This window comes from Triticum urartu, chromosome 4A (genome assembly GCF_056163025.1).
Source record: "Triticum urartu cultivar PI428250 chromosome 4A, HENAU_Tu73, whole genome shotgun sequence".
NCBI classification, from domain to species: Eukaryota; Viridiplantae; Streptophyta; class Magnoliopsida; order Poales; family Poaceae; genus Triticum; species Triticum urartu.
The window spans coordinates 295,687,853-295,698,907 of NC_141876.1; the positions used below are offsets into that span (position 1 = coordinate 295,687,853).

The following is an 11,055-nucleotide window of genomic DNA, read 5'->3' on the forward strand; positions in this document are numbered from 1 at the left end:
ACATGGTGGGCCCATAACCCACAGTTCCACAGGATCGAAACCTGACTCTCCTGTACACACTGTTGTCAAAGTTATTCCTCGTGCTTGACTTTGTATGTAATTCACGGGCCACCTACCTGTTGATCTATTCTGGTATAAGACGCAATACTTATTCCCGATTGCTTTGAACCGCTTTCACGCCCTGTAACAGGCATCGAACGATTGTCTATCCGCTTGAAACTTCTTATTGTACCGTCTTACTTTGCTCTCGATGTGTTTCATTTGTTCAACTCGAGAGATAGTCATGTGTTCATTCATGGGATAACCCTAGATGATTACCCCTTATAGCATCCTATCGTTATCAACCTTCCCCTTACCTATTCGTAAGTACGATGGAGTTTCCGAAGAAAGGATGCCGACTTCTTCATGATTACCCGAAGCAGAGAAATGAAGCATCAATGTAATGGATCAACCTCTTCGAGAAGAACAACCAAGACCAAGAACACTCCCTAGAATTTCGTAACCCGAACCTTCCCCCTTTACTTCCCTCTTAAATCTCGGGACGAGATTTCTTGTAGTGGAGGAGAATTGTGACGCCCGGGTAATTAGGCTATAGTAATCCCACGCTAATCGTGCCATGACACCTCGGTTACTGTTGCTGTCCTCGCAATAATTTGAAACCGTTCAAAATTCAAATTCAAATAATAAGTGAAATTCTAAACTTCTCAAACATGAAAACTAAAATGATCATCATGTGGCAAATAATCCCTAACTTATTTTGGGTGTTGGAACCAAGCTTTTTCAAAATGTTTAAGTGCCTAAACTAAATAAAAACAGGGGCTAAAACAATTATTAAATACTTTTGAATAATAAACAAATGTAAAACTAATTTATTTAGTGCCAAATTAATTATGACAGTAGCCTAACTAATAATGCTAATTTAGGGACTGAGTTGATATATTATAAAACTGCATAGAAATAAAACTAAAAGAAATAGAAAAATAGATAAACAGAAATAAACAGAAAACAAAAGGAAAAGGAAAACAAAAGGAAAAGGAGAAAACCCTCCCCCTCCCCCCCCCCCGCGCTGGGCCTTTTGGCCCAGCTGGCCGTCCACACTACCCCAGCCGCCTGAATGGGCCGGCCCACCCCGTCGCCTTAACCCCCCCCCCCACTCCTCGAGTCCAACACCACCGACACCCACTCCCCCCCCCCCACGAAAATATCTCCTCTCTCCCCGACTGGATCGAGATCGGGAGAGGAGGTCGCTGCCCCGCGCCAGGACGCCGCCGTCGCCCGGATCGACCTTCCCGGAGCGCTTCCCCGCCGGCCTGCGCCTCCTCGATGCCATCGTCCCCGTCAACCGCCCCACCCCCCTTTGCCATTTCCCTACCACACCCCGTGAGCTGCGCCCCTCCTCTCTCTCCCCTAGCCCCGCGCTCACACCGCGCCCTGCGGTCGTCCCGCCGCGCTCCCCCGCTGCACCCCCGTTGCTCGCCCTGCTGCTGCTTGTTGCTGCTTGCCCGCCCCCCCAACCGTCCCCTGTCGACAGCGCCCGCCGCGCCCCGACCGCCCGCCGCGGCCGCCGGCGCCCCGTCGCCCGTGCACACCCACGCCACTGCCATCGCGCCCGCAGCTCCACTGCTCCGGCTCGGCTGCTTCGCGCGCACCCATAGTGCCCACCGCGCGCTCCTCCTCTGCCCACCGCATGCACCACCACGGCCAGCGCCCCGCCAGGGCCCCGGTCGTCTCCCGGGTTCGCCCCGACGGGTACCCCGCCCGTGCCCATTACGCCCAAACCCGCAAAGACCCCCCTGCCAATGACACAGGGGGCCCACGCCCTAGAACGTTAAAGAGAAGGTTAAAAAAATGAATAATAAGTAAATTAATTAATTAGTTAATTAACTTAATTAATCTTAATTAGTTAATTAAAGAATTAATTAAACTAATTAAACTGGATTAGATTAACCTAATCAATTAACTAAACCCTAGTTAACCTAACAGTGTACGACAGATGGGTCCCACCCAGTCAACACCTGTTGACTGCTGACGTCAGCATGACATCATGCTGATGTCATAAATCCAGATTTCGAATTAATTTAAATAATTAATTAAATTCTAGAAAATTAATAAAATCTTTAGAAAATCATATCTTTTAATCCGTAACTCGGATTAAAATATTTTCGACATGAAAGTTGCTCAGAACGACGAGACGAATCCGGATACGCAACCCGTTCGTCCGCCACACATCCCTAGCATACCGAACACGCAACTTTCCCCCTCCGGCTCATCTGTCCGAAAACGCGAAACATCGGGAATACGTTCCCGGATGTTTTCCCCCTTCACCGGTACCACCTCGTATCGCGTTAGGGCATACCTAGCACCGCGCATTGCCACATTACGTTTTGTGTTACTTTGTTTGCTCTGTTATTTATTGTGTTCCCCCTCCGTTACTTCTTTCCGGTAGACCCCGAGATCGCTGCTACCCAGTACGACTACGGTGTTGACGACCCCTCTCTCTTGCCAGAGCAACCAGGCAAGCCCCCCCTTTGATCACCAGATATCGCCTACTCTTCTCTATACTGCTTGCATTAGAGTAGTGTAGCATGTTACTGCTTTCCGTTATTCCTATCCTGATGCATAGCCTGTCCTTGCTACTACTGTTGTTACCATTACCTGCTATCCTACTGCTTAGTATAGGATGCTAGTGTTCCATCAGTGGCCCTACCCTCTTGTACGTCTGCCATGCTATACTACTGGGCCGTGATCACTTCGGGAGGTGATCGCGGGCATCTACTATATACTTTACACAGTTACCTTACTTATGATACTGTTCAGAGATGGGGGCTGAAGGGGCAGGTGGCTCCATCCCGGTAGAGGTGGGCCTGGGTTCTCGACGGCCCCCAACTGTTACTTTGAGGCGGAGCGACAGGGCAGGTTGAGACCACCTAGGAGAGAGGTGGGCCTAGCCCTGGTCGGCGTTCGCGGATACTTAACACGCTTAACGAGATCTGGGTATTTGATCTGAGTCTGGCCATTTGGTCTATACGCACTAACCATCTACGCGGGAGTAGTTATGGGTATCCCGGCGTCGTGGTATCAGCCGAAGCCTTCGTGACGTCAGCGACTGAGTGGCGCGCGCCGGATTGGAACGTAAGCCTGCTCTTGTATTAAGGGGGCTAGTTCTGCTTCCGGCCGCGTTCGCAACGTGCAGGTGTGCTAAGGGCGATGGGCCCAGACCCCTGTGCGCTTAGGTTTAGACCGGCGTGCTGACCTCTCTCTTGTGCCTAGGTGGGGCTGCGACGTGTTGATCTTCCGAGGCCGGGCATGACCCAGGAAAGTGTGCCCGGCCAAATGGGATCGAGCGTGTTGGGGTATGTGGTGCACCCCTGCAGGGAAGTTAATCTATTCGAATAGCCGTGATCTTCGGTAACAGGACGACTTGGAGTTGTACCTTGACCTTATGACAACTAGAACCGGATACTTAATAAAACACACCCTTCCAAGTGCCAGATACAACCGGTGATCGCTCTCTCACAGGGCGACGAGGGGAGGATCATCGGTTAGGATTATGCTATACGATGCTACTTGGAGGACTTCAATCTACTCTCTTCTACATGCTGCCAGACGGAGGCTGCCAGAAGCGTAGTCTTCGACAGGATTAGCTATCCCCCTCTTATTCTGGCATTCTGCAGTTCAGTCCACCGATATGGCCTTTACACATATACCCATGCATATGTAGAGTAGCTCCTTGCTTGCGAGTACTTTGGATGAGTACTCACGGTTGCTTTCTCCCTCTTTTCCCCCTATCCCTTCCACCTGGTTGTCGCAACCAGATGTTGGATCCCAGGAGCCAGACGCCACCTTCGACGACGACTCCTACTACACCGGAGGTGCCTATTACTACGTGATGCCCGCTGACGACGACCAGGAGTAGTTAGGAGGATCCCAGGCAGGAGGCCTGCGCCTCTTTCGATCTGTATCCCAGTTTGTGCTAGCCTTCTTAAGGCAAAACTTGTTTAACTTATGTCTGTACTCAGATATTGTTGTTTCCGCTGACTCGTCTATGATTGAGCTCTTGTATTCGAGCCTTCGAGGCCCCTGGCTTGTAATATGATGCTTGTATGACTTTTTTTATTTGTAGAGTTGTGTTGTGATATCTTCCCGTGAGTCCTTGATCTTGATCGTACACATTTGCGTGCATGATTAGTGTACGGTCAAATCGGGGGTGTCAGAGCTACCTCCTGCTTGAGCAACCTCGTTGGTTTCCACTCCAGCCACGACTCCATGATGCGTCGACCGTTACGACTGTGGGGGGTGTCCGTCGGCTTGCCTTTGGATTCTTCTCCAGTCTCACCGTCTGCGTCGCTACCGTTGTGACTGTGGGGGGATGTTGAGTATAATGTTTATTAGGAAAGACGAGATAGACTAGGATTTATTCTAGCTTGTCTTGTACTTCAAGTAGATGATTGTACTCCTATATATATGCCCACGAGGCTCAAGCAATACAATGAACTATTCCACCAAATCCCTCTCTCCCTTCTAATAGCGACAATAGTGTGAGGATAGCTCAGCATCGACGTGACGATGGTGCGTGGATAGCTCGGCTCCGACGGCCACAACGTCGAGCTTCGGTCGCGCGCCGATGCTGCATGCGTGCTTCAACGGCGCGCCAATGCTTCGACAGCCATGGTGACAAGGCGTGATCCAACGACGAAGGCCGCGATGATGCTGCGACTTGTGAGTCGTGCTTCGATGACCATGGCGAGGGGGTGTGTTGTGACGGTGTTGTGAGGCATGCTTCGACGGCCATGGTTATGAGGCATGGTGTGACGGTGTTGGTTGTGGCTAGGCATGCTTCGACGGCCATGGTGATGAGGCGTGGTGCGACGGTGTTGGTGGTGGCTCGGCTGCAACGGTCACGACATCAAGGCGACATCGACAATCTTGTTGATGTTGTCGGCGTGCTTCAACGGCCCACTGATGCTTCGACGACCAAGAGACGATGCTTCGACGGCAACACCCGTCGAGGCGGCGGCAGTGACATGACGATGCTTCAGCCGTGGGTCGATGCTTGGACGGCTAAGACAATGATGCTTCGACGGCAACGCCCGTTGAGGTGGCGTGGTGACGTCAACAGTCATGGCAATGTTGCAGGCGTGGGCCGATGCTTCGACGGCCAAGACGACGATGCTTCGACGACAACATCCGTCGAGGCGGCGTCAACGGTCGCTGCGATGTTGCAGGCATGGGCCAACGAGGTGGTGTCGATTGTCGCGTTGATGTTGTAGACGTGGGTCGATGCTTCGATGATGTGACGCCCGGATAATTAAGCTATAGTAACTCTCTACTAATGACGCCACGTCACCGTTATTTATGTTGTTAAACTCGCGATGATTCAAACCCACTCGATGTTCAAATTTAAAATGGAGTCAAATGGTAAAAATTTTCAAATGTTGAAGCTAAAATGTTCAAGGTGTGGCAAATAATCCCGGGATATTTTTCATGATGAAACCCATTTTTTTAACTATCTAATTGCCCTAAAACAATTAAAACAGGGCCAAGATAGTAATTTAAATGCTTTTCTAAATTATTTAAATTTCCAAAACTTTCCAATTGCCTCTCAAACTTTTTGTGGGAGTGCTATATATTGCAATGGTAATAACGTGACCAGTTGAATATTTTACAAAAGCCAAATAGTGGCTAAAGAAAATACAAGACAGAAGAAAAGGTGATAACAGAAATGAAAACGAATAAAATCTAAAGGCTTCTGTGCACTTAAGCCCATTAGGAATAGTAGCAACCCAACCCACCTCTAGTCTGCTTCATCCTCACGTACAGTAGGCAGTGTGCGTGGCGCACATCAACGCCACCATGGCCGCCGTTGCCGCCGTGTCGGCCATCCCATGGTTCGCCATGGTAGATAAGAACCCCCACACCACGGACAAACCCTAGCCCTCAGTCATTTCCCCCCTTGCGTTGTTTCTTACTCCCTTGCATAAAACCGAAACTTCATCGTCGGGCCCTCGTCGATTCCGCGGCCACTGTCCTCCCCGGCGTGCGGGAGGATGTCTAGGAGCTTCACCACTGTCGTCTCCTTCGTCCCTGACCAGTGAAACAAGCTAGGATGCCTTGTATCCTCGCCATCGGGTCGCCTTCCCCGCCACGGCTGCCGTCATTCGTCGTCAGATTCGCCGCGCCTGGGCGTCCCCACGCCTCCTAACCACGTCCAAGAGCTTCACGGTGAGCTCATCTCCCGATTCCCCTACTTTTAGCCCTCGATCTGTTTTTATAGGCGTCGCCCTCCAAGGACCAGTCACCATGGCCGGAGTTTGGCCCGTCCGTGCCCATGGTCGCGCCCGCATGCATGTGCTGCTCCGGCCTAAGCCCCTGACCGCACGTAGACGACCAACCGCGTCGTGCCCTACCTCGCCATGGCCGATACTCGCGCTCACCGCTGTGGTCGCGCTCACGCGGTTCCTGGCCGCCTCGGGGGCACTCCCTGGCCGCGCCCCGCGTCCACTCGCCGCGCCGGTTCACGATGCTGCTGCCCCGCGGCGCCCGCTCGCCTGCTCCCGTGCGTTGCATCGGCCTGTTGCTGCTGCTGCTGCTCTTCTGCTCATGCCGCTACTTGCTGCTCTTGCTCTCCTGCTACTCTGCGCTGCTGCTTGTCTAGCCGCTGCTCACGGCCGCTCCTAGCCACTCTGCTGCGGTCGCTCACTACTACGGTTGGCCAGGTACATGGCCGTGCGTGGTGTGTGTGTGCTGTGTGTGTTCGTGTTTGCCATGGCCGAGCGCCCCGTGCAAGTGTGGCGTGTGATGTGTGTGGGTGAGTGTGTGCGTTGTGTGTGTTCTGTAGGTGTGTGTGATGTGTGTACAGCGTGTGTGTCGCCGTGTGTGGAGCTGCCCCAAATTAGTTTAGGTCTAATTTAATTAGATAAATTAGTTTTAGGATTATTTTTGCTGTTTAGCTAGTACTAGTATTTAATTAGTAGTAATAGATGACATGCAGGTCCTCATTTAGATAAGTTAGGTTTATTTATTTGTTTACGAAAATACTATATGACATGTGGGCCACACATTCCCTTTTAACTAGTCAAATTGACTTGGTCAATTCGGATTAAACTAAATATAATAAATCCAGAAATTTCAAAAAATACTTAAAACTTTGGGAAATCATAGAAAATTAACCGTAACTACGATGAAAAAACTTTGTACATGAAAGTTGCTCAGAACGACGAGACGATTCCGGATACGTAGCCCGTTCATCCACCGCACACCCCTAGCATAGCAAACACGCAACTTTCCCCCTTTGATTCATCTGTCCGAAAACGCGAAACACCGGGAATACTTTCCCGGATGTTTCCCCGCTTCACCGGTACCACCTCGTACCGCGTTATGGCACCCTACCACCGATACTTGTCATGTCATGCATCGCTAGGCATCTGTTTGCTTAATATTTATTGTTTCTTCCCCCTCTTCTCTCGCTAGACACCGAGACCGACGCCGCTGCTACCCAGTTCGACTACGGTGTTGACGACCCCTCTCTCTTGTCAGAGCAACCAGGCAAGCCCCCCCCCCTTGATCACCAGATATCGCCTCCTCTTCTCTATACTGCTTGCATTAGAGTAGTGTAGCATGTTACTGCTTCTCGTTAATCCTATTCTGATGCATAGCCTGTCATTGTTGCTACAACTGTTGATACCTTACCTGCAACCCTAATGCTTAGTATATGATGCTAGTTTGCCATCAGTGGCCCTGCATTCTTGTCCGTCTGCCATGCTATACTATCGGGTCGTGATCACTCGGGAGGTGGTCACGTGTATATACTTATATACATAATATATGATATTTGTGGTGACTAAAGACGGGTCCGCTCATAGGAGTACCCGCGAGTGATTCACGGATTGCGTCCGAAAGGACGTTTGTCCCGATGGCCCTCTAGGTGGATCTTTGTGGCGGAGCGACATGGTAGGTTGAGACCACCTAGGAAAGAGCTGGGCCTATCCCTGGTCGGTGTTCGCGGTTATTTCAAGATAACACGTTTACTGAGATCTTGGTATTTGATCTGAGTCTGGCCACTGGCCTATACGCACTAACCATCTACGCGGGGACAGTTATGGGCACTCGACGTCGTGGTATCAGCCGAAGCCTTCGTGACATCAGCGACTGAACGGCGCGCGCCGGATTGGACTGGAATGCCTGCTAGGCTAGGTCTGCTTCTGGCCGCCCTCGCAACGTGCAGGTGTGCAATGGGCGATGGGCCCAGACCCCTGCGCCATAGGATTTAGACCGGCATGCTGACCTCTCTGTTGTGCCTAGGTAGGGCTGCGACGTGTTGATCTTCCAAGGCTGGGCATGACCCAGGAAAGTGTGTCCGGCCAAATGGGATCGAGCGTGTTGGGTTATGTGGTGCACCCCTGCAAGGAAGTTAATCTATTCGAATAGCCGTGATCTTCGGTAACAGGATGACTAGGAGTTTTACCTTGACCTTATGACAACTAGAACCGGATACTTAATAAAACACAGCCTTCCAAATGCCAGATACAACCGGTGATCGCTCTCTCACAGGGCGATGAGGGGAGGCTCATCGGTTAGGATTATGCTACACGATGCTACTTGGTGAACTTACCATCTACTCTCTTCTCTTGCTGCAAGATGGAGGTTACCAGAAGCGTAGTCTTCGATAGGACTAGCTATCCCCCTTTTATTCCGGCATTCTGCAGTTCAGTCCACCTATGATACCCTTATTCCATTTGATACCAATGCATACATATGTAGTGTAGCTCCTTGCTTGCGAGTACTTTGGATGAGTACTCACGGTTGCTTTGCTCCCTCTTTTCCCCCTTTCTAGACTCGATTGCTGCGACCAGACGTTGGAGCCCAGGAGCCAGACGCCACTGTCGATGATGACTACTACTACTCGGGAGGTGCCTACTACTACGTGCAGCCCGCTGACGGCGACCAGGAGTAGTTTAGGAGGATCCCAGGCAGGAGGCCTGCGCCTCTATCGATCTTTATCCCAGTTTGTGCTAGCCTTCTTAAGGCAAACTTGTATAACTTATGTCTGTACTCAGATATTGTTGCTTCCGCTGACTGTCTATGATCGAGCTCTTGTATTCGAGCCCTCGAGGCCCCTGGCTTGTAATATAATGCTTGTATGACTTATTTTATTTGTAGAGTTGTGTTGTGATATCTTTCCGTGAGTCCATGATCTTGATCATACACGTTTACGTGTATGATTAGTGTACGGTCGAATCGGGGGCGTCACAAGTTGGTATCAGAGCCGACTGCCTGTAGGAATCCCCCTTCCACACTCCTTGGCCGAAGTCGTGTCTAGACTTTGCAAAACTTTTACTAACATGGCTGTGCGGCCCATGGGCCCACGTCGCCATTGGGTGGTATTAGGATCTTTTACTCCTCGTCTATACTCTGGGATTCTGATCTCTCTTCTATTCGGATTAAATGATTTTGCTAACTCTGACTCTAGGTTCTCGTAACTACTCCCACCCGGAGAGCCCCTTACTCCAGATGATTGCTTAGTGCCCCAGAAGATTTCGAAGATACTCTTTGATGTTCTCTCTGGGCCTTGTGCCCGTCGCTTTTGCAATTCACTTCGATCGATAGACCCCTATGGATGACCACGTACATTTGTCATTCTTACAATCATCCCCCGATGATCTTATTATTACCAGATACCCTGAAATACTCTCTATTGTTCCGAGAAAACTTGGTGCCTACCGACTTGCAGTTCTTTGTCACGTGAATACCCTTACGGATAAATCCTCACACTTATCGAGTATCCGCTCATTCCCAGTTGTTCATATGTTTCACAAAAGTCTTCGAAAATACCATTCGATCCTCTGGAAATCCTAAGCAGCCTATTGCTCTTGAAATTCTTGTTTGCTTGCATTATGGTTAATCCCATAAGTCTCGTAATCTTATTGGAATCCCTTGCCACTATCATTTTGAGCCCATTGATTCAATGAGTGCGAATGCTCGCAATCCTCAACCAGATCCTAGGATTCATCCTTCCGGCTCAAACGCCATTTTAAACATGAGTTGGTTCTCGACCAATCAAATTGCCGTCGGTTGTACCCCTAAGTCTGTTCAACTTATCCATTCTTAATCAGAGCGTCTCCTTCTGATCCTTTGTTTTGGAAATCATAATTCCTTTGTTATCTAAGCATCAAATTATTCGGGTGTTTTATAATCAGATGCATTTGCATTGTTTCTTTATCTGATTGTGTGTCGATGCTCACATCAGCTTTGATATGGACCGTTAGATCCTTTATTGGATTATTATTTGACAGTGTCCTTCATTTTTTACCGCCTTGTGAATCCTCCCTGATACATAATGCCTTTGGCAATTGGTATCATCTCCTTTGTCAACCATGCTCTACTTCCGAGCTTGAGTTATTTGCTCGAAGTTTGTGGTATATGTTCCTAAGATGCCCCTATGGGTTGAACCTATACCTTCTCTAAAACTATGTGAACCCAAAAGATTTCACGGGGCATACTTATCTGGTATTGCACCAGGTAAAAACTTTCAACAAGTAATGTCATTTTTGAAATACGAGAGGTGAATGAAACGTTATGCGTTGAACAAGTGGGAGTCGACCTTGAACCCTATGTTCATGCCCATGGACACGATGTAGATCTTATCATTAAAGCTTCTGTTAAATTAATTATTCCCTCAGTATAAGTTCATCTTATATCTGGGATCTGACCTTTTGCAATCATGGTTCCGACCATGTTCTCCTTTAAATACCATTTCCTATGCAAGTTTAAGCACTTGTCTTCTGCATAGCAATACCCCAGCCCAACCCTACTTTGATCTGTTGTCGAGTATTACCCCCTGGTATCTCGAGATTATTACGGAACTACATAACCTCTTATGAGTTCTTCATCAAGTACTACATCCTCACTGATCCCAATTTTCACGGGCTCCGAGATTTTAAACATTCAAGGACAGCGATAACTGAAACGAGCCTGCATTACAGTTCAACAACCCTAAGTAATCTCCTTTACTTACAAGTTTGTACCCGATCATGTCATTCCTAGCCTTCTTGGCTA

General features: G+C 49.3%; 1 long non-coding RNA gene across 1 annotated transcript; it reads left to right on the plus strand.

The window, feature by feature from the left end:
• The first annotated feature begins 5,627 nt into the window (after nucleotides 1–5,627).
• LOC147975635 (uncharacterized) lies at nucleotides 5,628–9,202 on the plus strand. Its single transcript, XR_015600984.1, has 2 exons — nucleotides 5,628–6,222; nucleotides 8,834–9,202. It is a non-coding gene; the product is annotated as an uncharacterized LOC147975635 (long non-coding RNA).
• The last annotated feature ends 1,853 nt before the right edge of the window (nucleotides 9,203–11,055 follow it).